This window comes from Cyprinus carpio, chromosome A17 (genome assembly GCF_018340385.1).
Source record: "Cyprinus carpio isolate SPL01 chromosome A17, ASM1834038v1, whole genome shotgun sequence".
Taxonomy (NCBI): Eukaryota; Metazoa; Chordata; class Actinopteri; order Cypriniformes; family Cyprinidae; genus Cyprinus; species Cyprinus carpio.
Genome location: NC_056588.1, coordinates 6,707,874 through 6,730,272, shown reverse-complemented (window position 1 = coordinate 6,730,272; position 22,399 = coordinate 6,707,874). Strand labels below are relative to the sequence as shown.

The window sequence follows — 22,399 nt, the reverse complement described above, 5'->3', positions numbered from 1 at the left end:
CAAAGTGATTTCCCTCCCCTCTCCAAACCTCCCACTGAAGACGAAACAAGTGATTCATGACACATCCTCTTACTTTAAAGAAAACAAGCGGCTGACACATTTCCTGCCAACAGGCCCTTTCCTCAGATAACACAAGACTCCCGTCAACAGGAAGCCCTTTCACCGGCGGCTCTGCCTCCCTTCGGCACGTCACACTAAACTCCTCAAGCTCCTCAACCCCAGCCCCCACCAGCCTCCCCTCCAACTGTTGAGGAAACTTGCAGAAGAGGCTTGCTAAAACTAGAAGAAATCAGTTTATAAGGAACCAGACTTAAAACTGTGGGCTGTAGCCTCAAGTCCTTCAAATGCTCTTGGTCCGAGAGGCAGCGTTTTAACAGCCTCAACAATACTCCTGAAATCAATTAACGTGCAGCCGGTGGTATCAACATTACACACAGCCTACCATTACATCAGATCCCACAAATAGCTCTGGCCAGACGGACGGACAATGTTACGGTCTGTGCAAAACAGAGGAAAGGGTGCACACAAAAGCACAAACATGCCCTCTAGGCACGGGTCAATGCTTTAGATTTGTTGAAAGCCTCCAGTTCTCATGCGCTCACCAGTAGTTTACACGAGTGAGTGCACGAGCGCGGTAACGACGTATAAAGGATTTGAGGAAAGTTTGTAAAAAGCAAAGCAGAACTCACGTTGAGTGCAGAGTGCATTTGAAGAGCGGTGAGAGAAAACCTGAGGCAACCTTCATAAGGCAGGGGCTGTACTGTTTGAGCAGATGCTAATAGGAGAACTGGCAAGTGAGAGAGAGAAAGAGAGAGAGCAGACGCCTTCTGCAGGCTGCTGTGATGACATGCAGGCTTTTTTCCTTTTTTTTAGTAAGGGGGCTTATCTTTGTCTCTATGGTAACTGTGTCTCTGGGTGGTTATTAGAAAACCTGAACTTCCTGTGCATCTGCAGGATCAGCCAATCACGTGCCGTGTTTTCATAGGCGGAGATAGCTCGTGCTATAGGCAGTGAAGAGCGGCCACATGAGGGGGCCATGGAAACAGAGGGTCAGGGAAAACTTACAGCACGGCACGACACACCAGTCTGCATAAAACAGCCCGAAACGGTCTTCATTGCACTCTACGTATTTATAGAAACATCTAGTGACTACACTAAAGTAGGTTAGAAATCCTAGAGCTCATTTTTTTCCAGCAAAACAGCCTCCACGCCACGAGCTTTTTCCAAATAGGACATTGCCATCAAGGTATTCTATTATTTTTTAGGACGAAAATGGAAACTCTTGTGGAAAACACAAGCTCAGCATCTCAGATTCCCAGAAAGAACTTGCCATAGCACTGTGGCAAAGACACTTGCAGACAGACAACCACAGAAAGCTCAGAGCTCAGCAGAATGGCCAGAGTTACCAGAGTCCAGCTCTAATGACAATAAATCCACAGGATGTGCTGTGTACCAACACATTCATGCGGTTCGTTTTAACAGCAGCCTGTGGATGAGCAGAACTTAATGCTCATGAATGCAAATGAACAGACACTCTGTAGGATTACTGTTGCAAAGCAAACAGCTGACATGGAGCATGCATCTAGGACAGGACTTTCAGCTGTTGTGTCCAGGCGTGCAGAGAAAAGACAGCTGAACTAGAGAATTACAATGAGAAAGCTTAATTTTCCCAGCTCAGCAAAGGAATAAAACAGAAACTAGAAATGAACCAACAGAAAAAAAAAAAAAAAAAAAAACTAATATATGCCTATTTATATACCTATTATAATACACTTTTTGCGTGTTTATAGAAAGCTCATGCCACACACACGCGCGCGCTCACTTCATAGTTTCCCAGTAGACTCTCTGTCTCCTTGGTTTAAGCGGGTGAAATCGTTTGGAGCAATGTGGCTCACTTCTTCTTGTTTTCCACCCAGAGATCACATTCAAACTTCACTCGGTGGCTGGTTTATTTAACACTGCATTTGTTGACAAGTCTCAGAGCAAAGTTCCTTGCGTGGAACTCTAGGTGCTGAACTCGAGAACATCAAATACAAACAATAACAACCAGAACAGTGTGTTACTTCATCGGCACCAAGAAAAACATCAAGCGTTCCAGTAGGACAGCGAGGGAACGACCCCCGAGGCATGCTCAGCGAGGGACGGTCTAGACCTCTTCCAGCACTGTTTACAGCTGCAGTGACTTCCATTCCTCAGTGACAGGAGCGTGCCCTCTTTCCTGTCTGTGCTGTCACAATGTTTCATCCGGCGTAAGTAGCACATGTCCCACACGTAACTAGACTCACCAGCCAGGAGCTCCCAGCGGCGTCTATATGCTCTTGTACGCCTGCTGACTCTTGACAAAACAGAAAGCCCTGATAGATTACAGCAAGAATGATCAATCACACACAAACCTTTTAATCCAGATCGTCCCGATTGGCTGCCTCCGCATGAGCTCCAGATTTTTAAATCCGACTGGTTAATCCCTCCATTTCTCTCAGATTCGGTATTTTAGCAGTGACCACAGTGGGCTTTAACATTCACTTGGCTTTTTTCTCTCCCTCCCTCCTTCTTTCTCTCTCTCTGTGCACTCTGTTCTGAGACCGCTCACTGAGCTCTGGAACTAAGGGAGCCTGATGAGGAAGGAAGAGACTCGGTGGGTCCTAGTGTCTCTGGTGTTAACTGAAAGAATGCCATTGTTTCATGTGTAACCCAGGGCTACACTCTACAGACGGCTGATAAGTCCTGCGCTGTGCCAGATCCACTGGGGTATTTGTAGATGGAGAAAGATCTAGAGCTGCTCTATATCCATTACCTGGATAAACAATATAATAGTTGTAAGATCATTTACAAACTGATCTGATAAAAAAACATTTTACACTGCAAAAAAAAAAAAAAAAAAAAAACTTGATGGTTTAAACTTTAAAGCTTTTTTTTTTTTTTTTTGCAAAAGGACACACCATATCAAATCTTGCTTTTATAGAAATCTAGCAAAACTGAATGAGGTTTTTATAATAAAACCTAAAACAAAATAGTGTTCCATCCAAATTAAGTTTTTTCCTTTATTTTTCTTACTCCAATGTCAATTAGATTTCTCTCTAAAAAAAGAACTAAAATTTTATTTTGTTTTTGTTCTTAAAGTAAATGTATCTTGTTGTAAGTAGCATGAGATGTTTTTACTGTAAATGATACTGACATCAGATTTTTTTTATCATTCATAGGTGATAAAAATTCTGATATATACAGAATTTTTATCATGTGCGCTGTTTGTAGTCTTGCTCAAGTTTGTTAGGCAGAATATTTACATTTATGTTTTTATGCATACAACTTGTGTGCTATATATAGTCTCCTGGAGAAATGCGATAGCTGGAAGTGGTTATTCTTCATTATAAGATCTACAATTTTATCTGCGGGTTTGACATCAATGACATCAAATGTGATTGTTTCTCACATATCATGTGATCAATTGCAATGCAGCGAGTTAAAAAAAAAGGCAACAAAAAATACTGTATAGTTTAAGAGCTATTGCATAGCTTTAGTAGACTTAAAAGAATGGTGCACATGTACATATTAACTGGTTTTATACTTCATGGTGTTTTTTTGGAGATTGACAGTAAAAATCTACTGACAGGTAAGGAATAGAGCAGCTTGGATATTCTGCCTAATATCTGTTACACATATTAAAAATAATAGTAATAATACAACATAAGGATGAGCAGATGAGAATATTTGTTTGCATTACTCCTTTAATATCTGACTATATACTTTTTTTGCAAATTCAGATAAATGGCTCAAGTAGACTAAAGTAGGTCATTGCAAAATTCCTCCATGACATCAGCAGCGTCGAAGCACACAAATCACTGCCATTAAAAAATGTCTTACAAAAGGTCAAAACCCCTACTTTTTATCTCCCTCTCTATCCTTAGAAAACAGATTGAAAACCACCACTAAAAGCCTCATTTTAGTTCTGTCCTTCAAGAACATACTAATATTTAAACCCCCAAATCCTTTGCTACCAATCTGAAGTGCTTGCTATTGAAAATGTGGCAGCAATGCTAAAACTATTATGTGCACGTACGCTACAGCCAAGGCTATAAATATAAGCAACACATGGAGCGGCAGACTGCAAAACAGGGGGAAATTTGGGCTGCTTATATCTGTCAAGAGCTGCACGAATCAGGCCGCCGGCCATATGATCAGCCTGGAGGCTGAGTCCACCTCCTCAGCAGGGAGCTTTGTAACTGCGCTTCTCGTTTCTTTTTCAAAAACAGATTGAGAGAGAGGGGGATTTTTAGTTAAATACCCTGCATGCTTATGTGAAAAATGCCTCATGAGGGTCATAAAGTGTCTCAACTGAAACTTGGCCCTTATCTAAATAACAGTTGACTAATGTGCTCACAATGTAAACTCAGTGGCTTACCGGAAATTTTGGGGACCCCCCATGAACCATGAGATGAGGCCCTAGACACAAGTGGATACATCATGTACTAGCATTTCTTCTCGGGGGTGAAACAGCATCTGATAGAGAAAGACAGTTATTTTGGCTATTTTTATTTATCTGTTTATATGTGGAAATATTTTTCTAGCTTTAATTTCAGCGAGTATGCAAATTCTAACCAGTAAGTGAAGATTTGACTGTCACGAGTGATCAAGCAATTCTAAAACAGAGCACAGTTAAAAAAATGTGTGTGCATTTGGTCCACTGTGCTCACAAATCAGTATAACAATTAAAAGCATGATACATTGTTTTCCACGATTGTGATTTCTTTGTAAACACATGTCAAATTTACACAGTATTAAAAAGGCAAGCAACACAATATATTACATGCTTTCAAGCAACCTGTACAAAGAGTAAAATCGCACTATATCTGTAGTTTAATCCTAATATAATTGGATCATAATGGCATCAGGGTCCGATGTTTGTCAGCGTGTATACAGCTGAATTGTGAATATATCTTTACTATAACAAAAACTATGTGTAAAGGGGAAGAAATGCCTGTCCTTGACTGATGTGTAGAAAATATTGCGCTATTGGCTTTTATGTTAAGTGAATGAAGCCAGACTTGTGAGCATGAGAGCTTTCCAAAACTGTACATTTTCAGATCAAGCAGTTAATCATGTTCAATAACGTTTCAGTAACAGAAACCGTCTGAGCTGCCAAATGCTCTGGCCTCTGAACGTCTGGCAAAAAGATCCAGCTTTTGCAGCAGCTGTAGGGTGGAATTCTGTATGTGTTCCCCAGTACTAATATTCAAGTGCTACTAAACAAAAAGTGTAGCAAAAAGTGATTCACATCATTATTTTATATATTAACACTGTATATAATTATGGTTGCAAAAATGACTCTCATGATACCACAATAAATTAAAAACCTTATCATGAGAGCAGATGTACATCAGCATTTCACTTTATTAAACAAATGTATACAGTATGATTGGATGAACAACGATATAACACACCTGTGATTGCACATCAATTTAATTCTATATTAATGTGCACTCACACTCATCTACGACAGCAGTTGAACTAATGAACTATATTACTTAGCAGGAGAATTGTTTATGATCATTAACAAATGTAATTATTTATTGAACATAAGTGTCTGCTATCATACTGATGTTGCCATTTAATGAAAACAATGAGACACTTTAAGGATGTTACAATGATTTTTCCAAATCACCCTATGTTAAAATCACTGAAAAATATTTGCAAGTGGCTTAATGCTTCAATGTAAAATGTAAGTAGGTAAAAAAAAAAATGATAATGTCAATGAATTAGTGTCCATCCCCTTTCTATATCACAATCTTTTTCTCTGAACTCATTAAAATGATTTACATACAGCAGTCATAAGAATAACACAATTGATGTTTCTCTCAGTTATTTACCCCACCTTCCTCTGTCACATCTTCAAACGCATTAAAAAAAGAAACAAAGCCCAGATGAATGTCTTCATCATATAATATTTTGCCCGAGGCACTTAAGTGATTTAATGTAGCATAATTCCTGAGCAAAGTGCTTGCTTAATGCAATCAAAGGATTAGAAATATGCATTTTTCAAATGATATTTCAGGCAACACTTACTGAGAATAAAATATGAATATGTCTCTGAACTAAGCAGAACCCTGGTAAACAGTCAAGTTGTTGTCTTCAACCAAGAAGTGATTTTTGTGTGGTTTCATATTCTACTGCTAAACCTGTTCAATGAATCAGGCTGAACCATTTGCATACTGTACGATTACAAGCAGAAAATGTAATTTGGTGGAAAAATGCTTGATATAAGCTTACTAAGCTCACTTATACATTTGAACCATTAGATAAATATTTTTACACTGACATTATTTTCAGTGTTGCATTTTTCCCGCCATTCTAATTACCATGCAAAAAATAAATAAAACAAAAAAATTCTCAGTACTCTAACACAATTACATAAATAAAAACAATAATCTCATTCTCAGTGTAATCTGAAAATATATTTATATAGTACTTATAAATCACTGTATTTTTTGTTGTACTGCCTTTAATGTAATGCTTTTTTCAGTCTTTATTAGCATAAATTAGTATTTAGAATTTACTAATTAAAAATAGTAAATTATTGTCTCATAACATTGAAAGTCTACTGATAGTATGGAATTTAAAACATCCATATGTATTATACAAATAACAATTTGGATTAAACTGTTCAATACAGATGAGAATTTGGGGTAAAATGTCCAAAATTTAATAATGATTGAATGACTAAAAAACAAATCAATTAACAAACATTATTGATTCTGGGGTGAAATTTGACCTGGGCATATTTACTGTTCTGTCATTCCAAATGAATCCAAATCAGATACAGCTTTTTCTGCAAGGAGTGAAAAAAGAAAAAAAAACAATCCTTGCTAAATGCTCTATTCATTTTGCATTATTTATGCAGTATTATCTGAGTCAAACCTACCTGAGTGCAAATGACCTGTACACAAGGAATCAAGAAATGGAACAGTGCTCTTGCATGAGTATGAATATGATCCAGGGGTGTAATAGGACATAATGCAAACCATACTACTTAAACCACTCAACCGATTCCCACTGACAATACTCAATAAACACTGTTTACACAGCAGAGGTGGATCTGCGCACATCTTTAACTACGGCACTGTTTTCTCTGCGCTCAGTGGCAGAAAATAACTCAAGAGAGCGCGTATAAGAGTTGGCCCCTCATAATTGAAATAAGTGGTGAAATCAGTTAGCTTCGAATCCTCCCAGTGCGATTCAGGGATGGGTAACTAGTCTCACACTATGAGCTGAAATGTTCTTTCACAGGGATGCAGCATCAACCCATATCTATAATGTGACACATGGGACAATAACCATTATTATAATCTATTGAAGTCTGGGAAGCTAATAGACACCCAAAACAGAAAGAGGCGGCCGCTGCCTGGCTGCTGGGGAGAAACGAGGGTGATTGTTTTTCACTCTCTGCGAGAGTGTGAGCAAAGAGCAGGAGGAACGGGTGATGGATCTAGCACAGCCACGTGCCTGCCGACTGAAAAATCAATCACAGTAATGGCTGGCGCTTCCGCAACGATTCTCCGCAGAACGAAACGCAGCTTTAATGTGATATGCAAACAATAAAAACGGAGTGCAATTCTTTTTCAATAAAAGAAGGCACTTTTCACACAACAAACGCAGCATGAACAGAAAACTAATGTCGCCATCCCTCCATCCATCCGTCTGTCTCGCTCTTTCTCAGGAAAAAGCACTTGTAGATGGAACCATCTCTGACAAATGTACTGCTGGAACACAGAACAGGTCATGTTAACTGCTGTCTTAAGAATAGCAGGCTTTAATAGTGCAGCACTGCCTTTTACGATGACTGCGCTAAGGACATAAAACCAGTTCCTATGAGTCCAAACCTTTGTATATGACACATGATGGCTCTTTAAGCGTCTAGGGGCTTTCACCACCAGGCACATCCTGATGCAACCATGCGGGCCAAAGTAATCCATCCATTGTTTTTTTCCATTCCTCATGCAGGGGACACACACAGTGCAGATGGCATAATTTGTTGAGATCCTCACCCGGCTAATGGCCTAAAGCCCAAGTGGGTCATTTGCGCAGAGAAATATTGAGTCTTTTGTCCACTCAATCTTCACATACATCCTACACTTACCTATTGTACTACAGCACCAACAGCCTGCCACAGGCATTTGGATCAAGGACGAGGTGAGTTTGAATTAATGCAGTACATTAAAATTTGTGGAGCATAGCTGAGATTTAATAGCTGGTAACAACTGAGTGGAATCTAGACTATTCATTTCTTTTATTGACAGTGCGGCTATCAGCAGTTATGTGCGAGGCACACATTTGAAACAAAAGAAAATGATTACAAATATGCCTGCAAAGCTTCCCATGCAACTCTTTACCATGGTTTTATAATAGAAATAATGTTCTTGTAACAAAATTGCACTAAATTCATTCTAAGCAATCTATTCAGGCTACTATTTTCAATATAAATACAAATATTTGATGAAGACCAGTGATTACTATAGAGTTACTGAAATACCACTGTTAAACATTAATGAGAGGAATGCACAACATTTATAATGTTTGCATCGATAGATAGATAGATAGATAGATAGATAGATAGATAGATAGATAGATAGATAGATAGATAGATAGATAGATAGATAGATAGATAGAGTTGTAGGTTCATCGTCTGGGTGATCGATAAACAAGCAAAACAAATAAATTGCTGCTTACCTCAGTATATCGGAAAACTATATTTTCTTCCTTCCTCTGGGGAGTTCTCATCAGATTTGCTGCAAGATATGTATTTTCTGTAACCAGTCACATCATATTAGTCAGCACAGCATTAACAGGACTCTACCTTCTCTAGTATCCCGCTCCTTCAAATTTATGATTCATTCATGCCTGAGGCAAAGGCAAAGGAACTAGTTTCTTTAAAAGTGGGCCAGAAGCGTGGGGCCAGTGTGAAGCCGCTCTCCAAATGCAGCCCTCTCTGAAAACACAGAAAGAGAGAAGGGGATTACAGACACAATACTCTGGCATGTTTTCCATAGCCAAAACTCCCAAGGGTCTGCTTGAGTCCTCACAAAAGCATTGATCTCTCTTTATTGATCGACTTTATGTACCACTTTTCCTCCTCCTTCTCCCCTCCATCTTTTTGTTTGCTCGCCGTGCCAAGTAAGAACTCCAGAACTGTTTGCAAAGGCCTTGGAGTGCCGTTCATTCTCTTCATGTGCTTGAAACCTTTTGAGGTAAGAACTCAGCTCCAGGTAATTGCCTCTTAGATCAGTGAACACGAGTGCTTATTCCTCAGGTTTGAAATATTGAGAGGCTAATTTGATGCTGTTTGATGAGTTCAATGAAACATTGCAATGTATATCTTAACACATTAAGGTACATTAGTGAAAAGATGTCAGGAGTAATGCTGATCAGAATGTGTAGAATCAATGGTGATAGTCTGATTGCCCTCTAGGAACCTTACCGGTCATTTATTATATACAGGGGTTTCTTCCTGGTGTATGAGATTAATTACCCCTCTCTACTACTGAACTATACTACTTCATTCTTTTGAATGCATGAACAGTTTCTTTAGAGTTTAGATCAAGAATACGTGATTTCCATTACTGAAAAACTTTTCATAAAAGGTAACTATTGAGGCATTAATAAAAAATAAATAAATAAATAAAAAAACATAAAAATTTTAGTAAGGAGGTCTTTAAATTAACTAAACATAATAATTAAAATTAAATTACATATTATATAAAATAATATATTTTATTTAAAATTATATATTTTATTATTATTAACATGAATAAATGATAAACTAAAATAAATCACTATAATTTATCAAATATATATGGAGCCCCGCACATGACATGCAAGAAAAAATAAATAAATTGTGCGCACGATTTACTAATTCATTCCCTCAATGTACTAAAACATGCACACGATTACTATTGCGTTTCTAATTAGTAAATCGTGGTTCCCTAGTAAAATCGTGCGCACATTTATAAATCGAGGGAATGAATTAGTAAACCGTGGCGCACATTTTATAATCGAGGGAACGCAATAGTAAATCATGTGCAACGCAATAGTAATAGTTGCATGCCATGTGCGGGTAAATTAATTAAAAATTAGTAAAAAATTTAGCTTACAATTTTTTCCTGCATGCCATGTGCGGGTCTCCATAAATATACACACATTACAAAGCTAATTTTGAATTGTCATTAATGGAAAAAGACAAATTTTGCATTTTGGGGTGGGACATGCAGAAGGTCAATGGATAACAGACAAAAAGTCTCAAAACTCCAATTTTGATTTCAACAAAGTATATGTATGTTGACTTGGTTTTTATTATTGCTTTATGCAGCTGTGCCATAATTAAACATGACCTTCTTCCAACGGACTGGCTGTCTACTCTTCCTAAATAGTCTGTGTATTTGTCTGTGTCTCTGTTTTATCAATGTCAATAATAAGTCAGGAGCTGGTTAATCTTCCAGCTTGGCTTGAACGCTGATGTTGGTCATTAGTAGGCCCGTGTGCCATGAATCACAAACTAGTGGACAGACCGCACAGGGACAAGCAGAGTGAATTGATGAGAGATGCATCTGGTCTGTTTGTCCCATTCAGACAGGCCTGTTGAGCATTAACATATGCAACCTGTTGAGGCAAACAGACAATATGTTGAAGAACTAACATGCAGTGTGGCTTATCATTATTAGAGCATATCAGTGTTGTATTATAATGATTTATTTGGCCAAAAACAGCTTACCTTTACTATAATGACAAAGGGAGAGCTTCAAGAAAAATCATGTGGACTTGAACACATTTTTTTCTTTGATTTTTTGAATATTAGCTTGATTTTACTTTGATTTTATTAGCCAATTAGATTTTATTAATTACTGTCATTCACCATGAAGTTAACATCCATCATATGGGAACCATGGGTTGCAATTCTGGATTAATCTGGGAAATATGGATGATCTGACTAGAGTAACAGGGAACGTACCAGAAAAATCCACACAATAGCATCACAGAGTGTTTCAAAATCTGCTTTTGTCAGCCATTTTTTCCATGATGCTGATAAAATGCATAAATCAATAAAAGAGCAAATGCACCAAATGCATAATGCGAATGCTTCATATCCTGATATTAAATTTACTGATGAGCTTTAATTCATTAGCGCAGAAACAGAAGAGGCTTGTTAAAACATAATGATTTAATGTTTGTGCAATAATGAATCAAAGGCAGTGAAACAGAACAGCACCTTTAAACATATAATACGGTGATAAGAGGCTCTTCAGTGGCTGCCAGTGTGATATTTACACAAGCTAATTGAGCCAAACCCTCTGTGATACAGTAATATGGGCTTGAGCTCTGTTTGCACATATAATTAGAGTTCAGAGACTCTACGCCCAGCCACCAAGGAATGAAGTAAAATGAATCTTGTGAGGTGCATGAAGGCCACATTTGTTGCATTCAACACCAAATGCAGTCTTTACGCTATCAGGTTCACGAGAAAGTGACTTAAATGTATAATTTCAGAGCCTCCGCGATATCACGGTCTTACTAAGGCACAAAAAGACATAATATTCTCAATTAATATATTACAATATAACATCAAGTGCCTTCATTAAAGTGACTTCATAGAGTAATTGCATCATTAATGTGACTTCAAAGACTAATCAGCAGTAAATTTCTAATTTACTAATGATGCATGTGCTGTTTCTCAAAGTACATAAAGCAGATCCATTAATTTCTACACCATGCAGTTGATGGATTGTGAATTTTATCTTGGAAATCTTGCCATCAACATGCACAGCAACATCAGTTCAACCAATGGTGTGGATTTAGAGCAGGACTATCAGTTTGTCCAATGGCAGAAGGAGTGAGTGTTCAAGAAATCTGTTCGAAAACATATTTGTCATTTTATTGAAATTCCTTTTGGAAACACCAGCGGCAATGCAAGTAAAACATTTATCTGGATATAAAGGTTTCAAAGATCTGTTGGATTTCCTGAACCTATAAAAAGTATTTTGGAGAGGCACATAAAATAAAGGGAAAAAAAATCAATTGAAACAACCCTTCAAAGCGAAGATGTAAAGTGGTCTCATTCCATCCATGTAGCAGTTTCATACCTTATTAAGCTAATACACAAATAAACGAACACATCTTTAATTTTTGAATGTGATGAGTGATTTAGGGGTACCATGAGGAGACGCCACATCAGTTTTGTCAGTTCATCGGAGTTCTGAGTAAATCGCCCATCATTTTTCATCCATTCTCTCCATTACATTTGGGCTCTTGTGTGGCTAAACACATCTTAAGGGAAAGAAAAGGAGGAAAGTATCTATAAATCATGTTTAATAGGCCCCCCATAAGGAAATCAATATGCTCATAGTGCCCTGGAATGTGCCTTCACTGTCGGCATTTATCAGTGACTGTAAGCCTTTACAAAAACTAGCTTGGAGCAAACATTTTTATACATTTAACCCCACTACAGATGGTAACCAATCAAAGGGAAAATTGAGAATTTATAATTAGGCTGCTTTCTCTTTTAATCTTAATCTCGATCATTCAGATTACATAAAAGTATCACAGGCATTATCTCAGATTAGAAAGCAAGGTTTAATATATGTCCTTAACTCTCACTTGGTCACCAAGCCTTCCCCGAGTAGCATATATGGTGTCAAATCTCTTTTTTCTTGTTCTTTTTTGCCTTTTATTGATTGATCGAAATCATAGAGGTGACATGAAACGATGAAGAAGGTGGGAAATATGAGAAAATCTGACAAGATTGATACTAACTTGTGTCATTCACATGAACACCTCGGGTTCAAAGCACCTGCTAGGTCAACTGTTAGGCCACGGCTCCAGTGTTTTCATTATAATGTGCATATTTGGGCATTGAACCTCAAAAATACAAATTACATTGAATTTCTGGACCATCTGCACAGTCTCCTATTCAAACACACTACCCATAAATTTTGCTTTACAGAGCGTCATGTTAACAATGACTTGACTTTCAGTTGCGACGGTGACAATAGCATGAACAAGGAGCCCGTGACAGGTCTGCTCAGAACGAACTACACAAGAACACAAGACGATTGACTGAAACAGCGCTTCTCGTCCTCCACAGATAGAGCGCTCTGTGGTGAAGCTCTCTTTTTGCTAGCAGGTTGAGCAGGGAGCAAGGTCCCTCATTTGTATCTGCCAGTCCTGATTAATGATATTTCATCCTTACCATGTTCTCTTGTTCTGTTTAGCTCACAGCGCTCTCTCCCACAGCACAATACGGCAAGTATCGAGTTTCAAAGTGGAAGGTGAAGATTAAACTAGCACCTCTCTGTTTATATTTGAACAGCGGGCAATTCCCGAAAATGAACCTATGAGTGGATTAAGCACGTATTTGATTAAAACTGTATTTGATTATTTTTCTCCAAGGCCATTTCCTTATTTGATGCCTCCTGAGCCTCCTGATGGATTGTGCATAGAGTGAGCGTCATGTCATACAGATGAAGACTCAGGACTGATTACAAAACCAAATGAATCTTTATTCAGATGGGAGTGCAGCAAATCTCTCGAAACACAAACAAGTATTTACAGTTCCATAATCTCATGTAACAAGACGAGTTGGATAAAATCCTCCCTGAACGAGTACGCTTGGGCTTTTTAATATACTGTATGTCGCTAGCAGGGAGTTCTGCAAAAACAGAATCTGAATGGGATAGTTAATATACCATTTTAAGGCAACCTGCCTATTTTGCAGATGGAAATTGAACGAGGAAGAAGAATTGTAAAGATCCGACCCCTTACTTAAAATATAAAATGGGGTGACAGAACTCACAGAATTCATTTTAAGAGACAGTACAGAATATCAGAAAGCTGGGACGTGAATATTGTTCCCGCACCTAGTGAAGTAGACTCTGAGAGGTTTGGCTAAATTTAATGTAGTTTGTAAGGCAACTGCACAATAGGAAAGTGTGCTTCTCTATTACATGGTGCAGCGTCAGCCCAAATGGATCGATACAACATCAAAACTCATCATCAAACCCAAGTTTTAAGGATTTGAGGTTACTCGCCCTTACAACAGACAAGGCCATACGGTGTTCTCTAAATCGCTAACAATTATCTATTGGAGAGTCAATGTGAACAGCTGACTGTCAAAGCTTTATATTAAAAGCCAAAAGGAGGGGAAAAAACTTGCAAGGTTGTGAATACATGTTGTTTTATGGGAGATCTAGTTTGATGTTTATTTTTAGAAGTAGTTTCCAGACTCTTATTTTGGGTGGAGCTGCAGATGTTCGCCAAACCATAGCTGATGACATTTTCAAAGTCTTTGAAGCTGATATGACCATCAGAATCCAGATCTGCATGCCTGTACAATTGAATAAATGAACAACAAATAAATTTGTTAATGTTAGTGTATCAACAAACAAGTATAGAAGGGTAAGATGGAGGAAGATGTCCCTTTTAAGAACAGTATCCATTTATTGTATCCAAACGATCATATTTAGAGATGTATTTATAGCATGTAAAAGCACAAGCACAAACTCTTTAAAAAGAATAGATCAAATGTTGATGTTCAGAAGATTAAAGACTGAGTGGAAGAATATTAAGAGCGCAAACATTCAAAAACAACAACAAAATGTGTTAATATTTCATTCAAGACATTCAATGACATGGATATCCTACATCTTACCCTTAAAAAAATTAAGACAAAATCCTAATCTAAAAACATCCTGCACACAAGATCTGATTAGTTTGTACATTTTAAAAGCATTCAGATTAAAGCTGAATTTCAGAATGGCATCAAAAAAAAAGAAAAGAAGTGAGGGCAAAGTGCTCTGCGATATTAAACTCAGAAAACACTATTGAGTATCTGTCAGTGTTTGATATAAACGTAAACTGAATAGCAGGAGAGCAAGTAATATGCAATGCTTCAGCTCTCTCACTCAAATTCGAAATGACATCCTTTCTTTGATCTATATCCCAGGCACTTCATCACTAACATGGCCTGCAATAGTATTCCTTTTGAAATGCTCTAATGCTGTTGATGCAATCTGATAATCCATAAATGTGATGACAAATGAGTTGCATGGAGGTGTTCTGGTTTAGCAGGTGTAGTCAAGTATCTTTGTGGGCCGACACCTGTAGAGGTGGTAGATGCATTTTAGCTCTCAGGTGTAAAAGTGACTGATGTTCACTCTAACCTTGCACGTAAGTGCTGTCTGATTGACTTGAGCGAGTCAGCACCAGACTTATTTCACTTCCTGGTGGTAGTCATTCCCTGGACAGGTGGCGGATGTGTGGAGAGCTGCTCATTTTCAGCTGACTGAGTCTTTTATCAGTCCTGAGGGGGAAGTCATGTGGCAGGAAGAAATGCCTTGACTCTAACTAAAGGTCTTAAACTAAAAGGCCATGAATTTCAGGAAGTTCCAGTTAAGAAATGAAATGAGTTTTTCAAGCTGGAATGATCACCAAAAAGAGCCTTGATATAAAAAGTAAAAGCAAAGACATTGAAGCAGATAAAAAAATATATATATACACCAATATACCATCTGACATAATTAGCAGATTAAGACAGTGTGAGCAAATTGAATCATGTCCAAGGAGCAGAGGAGGACATTACAGAGCAAAGGCTGACCATTTCTTCCTCTCAGTGCTCACTTCCTGTTTCAAAGATGAAATTAAAATAGCTATTCTGCTGGAGAGAGAACTTTATTTCCTGCTTTTTGGCCATTTCTGGTTCAGCTGTTTATCGTCTACATTGTATCACGCAAGTCTGCAAGCACAGAATCAGATTGCAATCACGTAAAACTCATTAAGCGGATGTTTTTACCAAGACCAAGATTAATGCAGATAAAAACCGCCACAGGAAAACTGCTCCTCCAATTGCAGATGAGGAAGAACAAAGAGCAACATAAGGGAAGAGATATAGAGGGAGCTGGAATTTTCCTGCCTCTCTCTCACTGGGGTGATTTCTCTATTACTCTCAACAGCAGACTGATCGTGTGCAAACACAGCAGATGTGAGGGAAATTTGGTAGCAACAGGGAGGAAAATTAAAACAACATTAAGCATCCAGCAACTGGAAAATCACACTTCCTTTTTCCATGCCGGTGACTCCCATTCAAATGGAAGTGTACCACACATCTAATTAGATACTAATGAAGTCCTCCCCATGGAGGAGGACCGTTGAGACATCAAGCATGCCCCTGAACCTCCGCACCTCTTCGACGCTTTCAACAGAAAGAATGATGGCAAAGAGTGAGGATGACTGCTTGAAACTTCCCGTACAGCTTTTGAACACCTGTGCTACTCTCACTGATTAAACGAATAAGGCAACATATCTCTCGTGCTAGCCTGCAATCAAGAGGTTGCAATTAAAGTGTGACAAGGTTGAGCATAATCACGTGTGAAGAGGATTGCGTGGACTGACAATCTAATTTACGTAGTGAAGAGGACCGATTCCTGCATTGCCATGTTTGATTGAGTGATGTGATATTAGAACTAGGGCTTTGCATCAAACAGACTGACAGGTTGTCATAAGAGAGGGCACAGTGCTGGACATGGAGGGACTGTATAGTCTTCATGGTCTTTATCTCAGCAAGAAGAGACAGACGAGTGATAATTTAGCTGTCTCTTCTTTCATACGCTGCTAGTTGTAGTTAACATAGCAGTGTCAATCAAATCCCTTTCAGTGGAGTCGCCATAAACAATCTATTGTTTGAATGAATGTTACAATTCTACGGCTGTGTACTTACACAGATTTTCTGATAGAATCTGATTTGATTCAGATCTCTTTTCACTTTGATTCTGAATCAGTTTATGTATGTATTATAATCCACATTTCTCACACAAAAAAAAAAAATGCCCATAATCCTAATGCAATAAATTTTACAAGGCAGTGTTTCAGACCAATTAAACTGTTAACTTGTGCTTTTCGATGTTCCATAAAAAAAAAAAAAAAAAAACATGTAATCACCCTCATGTCATTCCAAACCTGTATGACTTTCAATCTTATTGAAGAATGTTTAAACACAAGAAGATATTTTGAGATTATTTTTTTTTTAAGTAAATACAATGAAAGTGAATGGAGTCCAAAACAACACTGGACCTCACTGATTTCAGTGGGTTTACCAAAAAAGTAAAAAAATATCTTGTGTTCTGCAGATGAAAGAAAGATTAAAGGGCTAGTTCAGCCAAAATGAAAACTGTGATTTACTTACCTTCATGTCATCCCAAACCTATATGGTTTTGTTTCCTCTGCAGAACACAAAAGAAGATATTTTGAGAAATGTATCAGTTGTCCAAAACTGAAATATCTTCTACATTCCACAGAAAAAGCCTTACAGGTTTGAAACGACACAAGGGTGAGTAAATGACGACCGTTTTTATTTTTGTGTGAACAAACCTTTGAATTGTCAGTGTCAGATGGAAGACCACTGTCAGATGGTGGCCAACTACTCTAAAGAAGGGCTGAGTTGTTGGTCCCTAAATGGGCCTGCCATTCCATGTGCACAGGTGTCTTCCTCCTCAGGCTCTTCACTGCTTGGGTGCTTATTAGCCTTCAGCCAGAGATGAGGAATATCTTGGGGGCTGAGCGATGATGAAGACTCATCGAAGCATGCAGATCCTCTAATTACCACATTGTTATAGCTAGAATACCGTCGTAATCAGAATAATGGCGCATGACTTGGGGATGTTGTTCTTATTACAGCGCAGTGTGGCTGCTGTATCTGTGAATGCTCAGCTAATCAACTCAGCCGAGAATCTGCCAAGTCATCCGCCCAGGCCACGACTCCTACGAAACACTCACTGTGTGTGATCTGTGCTGCTTCTGATAACGCACCACAGAGGGGCGAGATGGAACCTGAGCATAGTGAGCACGATGAGCCAGTCTTCTTAGTCACACAGGATTTGTGTTGGGACAGAAATCAGCATGGAATTATGAGAAAGTGGGCAAGATTTGCTCGGCAGCAATGTGTTGGATGGCCATAAGTGAGATAAATATTGCCTAGACGATTCGTTTGTCTCACACCTCCGTGCCAGGATTCCCTGTGGAGGACACTGCAGCCTTCCCGGGAGATGGAAAGAGGCGGGTGATGACATCATCAGCGTGGCCCACAGGAACAGGTGTATTCTTCTGATTGGTGTTCAGATGTTCTTTTTTTCCGCTCTCTTTATTTATTTCATTTTGAAACAAGGGGAGATGGGGAGGAGAAGCATGGCAGACTGCAAGTGCTACTCTGTCACTGTCAAGGAAACGCACGCTTTGCTCCTGTACTGACGCTGCATAAACCTGAAGGAAAAGATGTTCTGTTGGCCTAACTTTTCTCTACACCAGCACAGTTTTTATTCTAAGACACAGAACAATATGAAAAGTGCTACGACAGGGGTTTTCAAACTTTGATGCCAACGACCCCAACATATGCCACCTGTATAATCATGAAAAGATATTACAATTTTCAGTTTAATTCAAATGAATTCGTATACCACTTTTCACAATAAATGCCGTTCCATAGCTTTTAGTATAGATTTGGTTTTAAATTCTTATGGCTAAAAACAACAGAATACAATAATCATGATTAGTCTCATGATTAATGAAACTGTAAATTAAAATCATAAAAATTACATAACACAAAATTTGACAGCCCTGATAATATATTTTGAAAAAAAAAAATTCCAGTGAAATGGCCTTGCAGCCCTATGGCACTCCAGATTTAAAACTCCTGTACTATGAGACAGTTAAAGTATCTGTAGATAACTGTCATCTTCTCTTACACATTGTTTCAACATCCAAAAAGGAGAAAACAGACATAATCAGGTTCTACTTCAAATAAACAACGTGACAGATCTCTGGATATGCATATGGCACAGGAGCTCAACAAGCAATCAAAGATGCATGCCACTGTAGAAAAGAAAACCTTCTGCTCTTTCAAGCCGGTGGGTAGGGAAAGAGCCACTGCACTGCTGAGATGTGCTCTCATTGTGTCTTAATTGGGGCACATCATGGATCCTATGACTGTTTCATTGCACAAAGTCCTATATAAACAAAATCACTATGCACAAAGAGGGGTGGAGCTGGGATCCTGAAGCGCTGCATTTTCACCTGTGATAAATGGAGACCTGCTGCACCGTGGGAGAGATGTTACGGCCATGGCTCAATTTTATATGAACAAAATCACTTCCATTAAAACCACTGCACGTTGCTGTCATGGCAACTGCTGAAAGTATCAATGGGAGTTGTGAAATGTGCAGCAGAAATTTCTTCCCCGCCTGTGGCCCCCAGACGTGATATTGATGCCGCTGTCAGGGGCGGCTGGCTTCCAGCTCCACAGCTACCTGTCGAGCCTACAAACAAGATGCGGGTTAATTCTGGCAGTGTACGACAAGAATCTACACATCTCATCCCCATGCGTGCACACATAATCCCTCAAGCTGCTTAAGCATGAGGAAAGCTGATCATATATGTACCTAAGCAATGTTTTTTTCTTTTTTAGACAATACATACTATTAGCAAATCTGCAGTGTTTGAGTTTTTGAGTGTGTAATATTACAAGCCATGACCTGTAAAAACCTTTTTTATCTGTATACCAGTGCTCAACAATAAGTATGGTCTGTTGACCCAGGGTCAGCGTGAATAGGCCAACCCTGCTTTTTTATTATGTATGTGCATTTTTATGCCTTGCAAATATATGCACTTTAGATTTCTGTGAAATTTGTTTGTCATGAAGGTAATGTGATTATCATCTTATCTTAACCTAACCTAACCTAACCTATATATGTATATATATATATATATATATATATATATATATATATATATATATAAACAAACTAAATAAACATACACAAATAGGCATGACGTACAAGTAGAAACCTAAACTGCTGGCCTGACCAGACCTAATCCTTTCTGTTGACAGTGGTTGCACAGAATACACTCAAAACACTGCATGCAACAGCTATATTTCCATCTGAATTTCTCTATTTGTCCCTCTTCTCTACAGCACAGGTGGTCTGCAAACACCAGTCACCAGGGAAGAAAAAGAGCAGTGTTAGCAAGGACAGTCTATTCTTAACAATCCGACAGGAGTGCACTGAAAACTAAGCTGTTGTTCCAGTAGTCCCACACACCCAGAGAGAGCGCATGCCAAACAACACTCACAGCCTGTCAGATGAACAGTCTCTTTCTCTTTCGCTCACACACACACACACACACACACACACACAAACACACACACACACACACACACACACACACACACACACACACACACACTATTGTGCACACAAACACACATCTAGCTAGCAGAACCTCTCTGTGCACCTGACATTAGGATATAAAAAACTAAAATAACTAAAAGAGAATGCCACAGTTTGATTTATGCCATGCTTAAAATCCTGACACGTTTTCAGCACAAAGCCATGAAGGCGAAACTAGGCTGTAAAGCCACAGCTTGTGGTTGTAAATTAGAATGTGCTTACCGGGAGGAGAGATTAATGACTACGTAGTGTGCATCTTGTGACTCGCTCACTTAGTTAATAGGGCATCGCTGTGACTTTCCACATCTGCACTCATCCCGGGCGCAGCGGCTTCTTAAACAGAATTAAAAGAGATGTCCGTGTGACATCCTTAAAAAGCTTGTTGACCAATTGGAGGCAATTTCCTCAGCGAGCTTTACAGGTGGTAAATGGATTACGTAACTGGGATTGAAAGTCACAACGATGGAGCTTTGTGGAGCATGCAGAGGAAAACGAGATGAGTCGTGTTGTTTGTTCCACTCACTTGTGGCTATGGATTTCTAATAAATGTTTACCGCTCGCTTTGGCCCCAAAACTCTCAACAACAATCTATTTTAGTCATGGGGAAAGTCAATTTATTTAAATCCAGCTCTTATCCTGAAAACTCATCCTGGCTTCAAACCCGTCCCAAGCCACTGGCTCCATTTGGCATCGCTGTCATTTCCAGCCGTCTTCTTAATAACTCCTTGACTTAACCCACTTCCCGACGCAGGGGCCCTCGTATTCAATCATCGTCTGCTCCAGGAGAGACCAATCTTCTGTTTATATTACTCCACAATTTATCCCACTTTCAAAGACTGTGAGAGTGAGAAAGGAAGAGAGGGAAGGCACTGGAGGCTCTTTACAATAAGCCTGACTCATCGTGAAAATTTTCTCGTTGTTTAATTAGGCAGCGTAATGAGAGAGAGTCGCAGTCTGTTCAGATGTCCATTTACTCTTCTGCTCTATTCAAACACTTTTGCTGCTTCAGTTCTCTCTGCACTTCATAAGCTTTTCCAGAAAAGCCTCTTAATGGAATGTGAGTCACAGAGACCGGCGTTTTCTGACCAGTGAAGACACATTCGGGAAAACAAAATGAACATAGCTCCCAAACATGGAACCTGCTCTAGTACAAATAAATCCCTTGAATCGCTGCCAGTATTGTTAAACTTGGAACACAAACCACATAGGAAAGAAAGCAGGCAAAACGCAAACTCTTTGGGTAATCAATCCATTTCTATGTCCCTGCAGAGACTTGAGCAGACATCTCCTGCACCTCCTCGTGTTAAGGTCAACAACCAGGGTATCAGTCAAGAACAAACATGGTCATGGTTCTCGTGCTGGACCTGGTCCTCTTTTAGAACTGGTCTGAGTTTCCAATACCTTGAAAGTTATGTCAACTATTTTACTTCACACCGTGCCCCCAAATGTGCTTGAAAGCATATTTTAACAAGTAATTTAGTGTCTTTATGTTGGGGAATGGAAAAAGAAAGTGGATGGAGACTCTTCAACTCTTGCATTCTGTACAGCGTGAAAAACGCTCGGAACAGTTGTGTCGTCATTGAAAGTTTTTGCATGTGTTTTTAAGCCTTGCTAATTTAAAAATTCAAGTGATTTTTAAAGCATTCAAGCAGGATGTGAAAGACAACTCCATTCAGTACTTGCACGCTGTCTTTTGTGTGTAGTGCGCACACAGAGAGACGCGTCTCTGACAATGCGCAAACAATGCGCCAATTTGAGTTTCTTTCCGCGCCTTCTTGCGCTTGAATGGAAAAAAACATACAAACGTTAAAGTAGTGTTAATAAGCTCAGCGTTGCTTTATTGCAAATGCTATATTGCTACTGCTCCATAAGCGCCACCAGCTGTCAGATCTGCGTCTCATTCAGCCCGTCTGCTGTTTTTCCTAAAGCATCATTTAATTGGTATCTTTGTTCTATATATTCTGTTCACTTGTTCTTATTTATTTACTGTTCACTTGTCTTTAATAATGTTTGAATTTTATATTTGTTAGGCTAGTAGTTTTTGCTGTGGTATTGAAATTAGAACTGAGAATTGTAAAATTTAATTGGTATCTAAAATTTTGGTGTCATATAAGCTTATTTATTAGAATAAAAGATAACATGGA

At 38.8% G+C, this 22,399-nt stretch overlaps 1 protein-coding gene and 1 pseudogene across 3 annotated transcripts in view; both read right to left on the bottom strand.

Annotated features, from left to right (window-relative positions):
- Window positions 1-2,693, bottom strand: part of LOC109108079 (forkhead box protein N3-like) — an 80,974-nt gene extending 78,281 nt beyond the window's left edge. The window contains exon 1 of one of the 3 annotated variants that reach the window (XM_019121249.2): window positions 2,394-2,693. The gene's annotated coding sequence lies outside the window, so the exon portion shown is untranslated. Of the gene's footprint in view, window positions 1-689; window positions 1,416-1,822; window positions 2,242-2,393 lie in introns of those variants that run through there. The other 2 variants (XM_042773778.1, XM_042773780.1) reach the window with 2 other exon arrangements.
- A 10,947-nt stretch (window positions 2,694-13,640) lies between these two features.
- The window catches only part of LOC109108614, a 50,643-nt pseudogene continuing 41,884 nt past the window's right edge, over window positions 13,641-22,399 (bottom strand).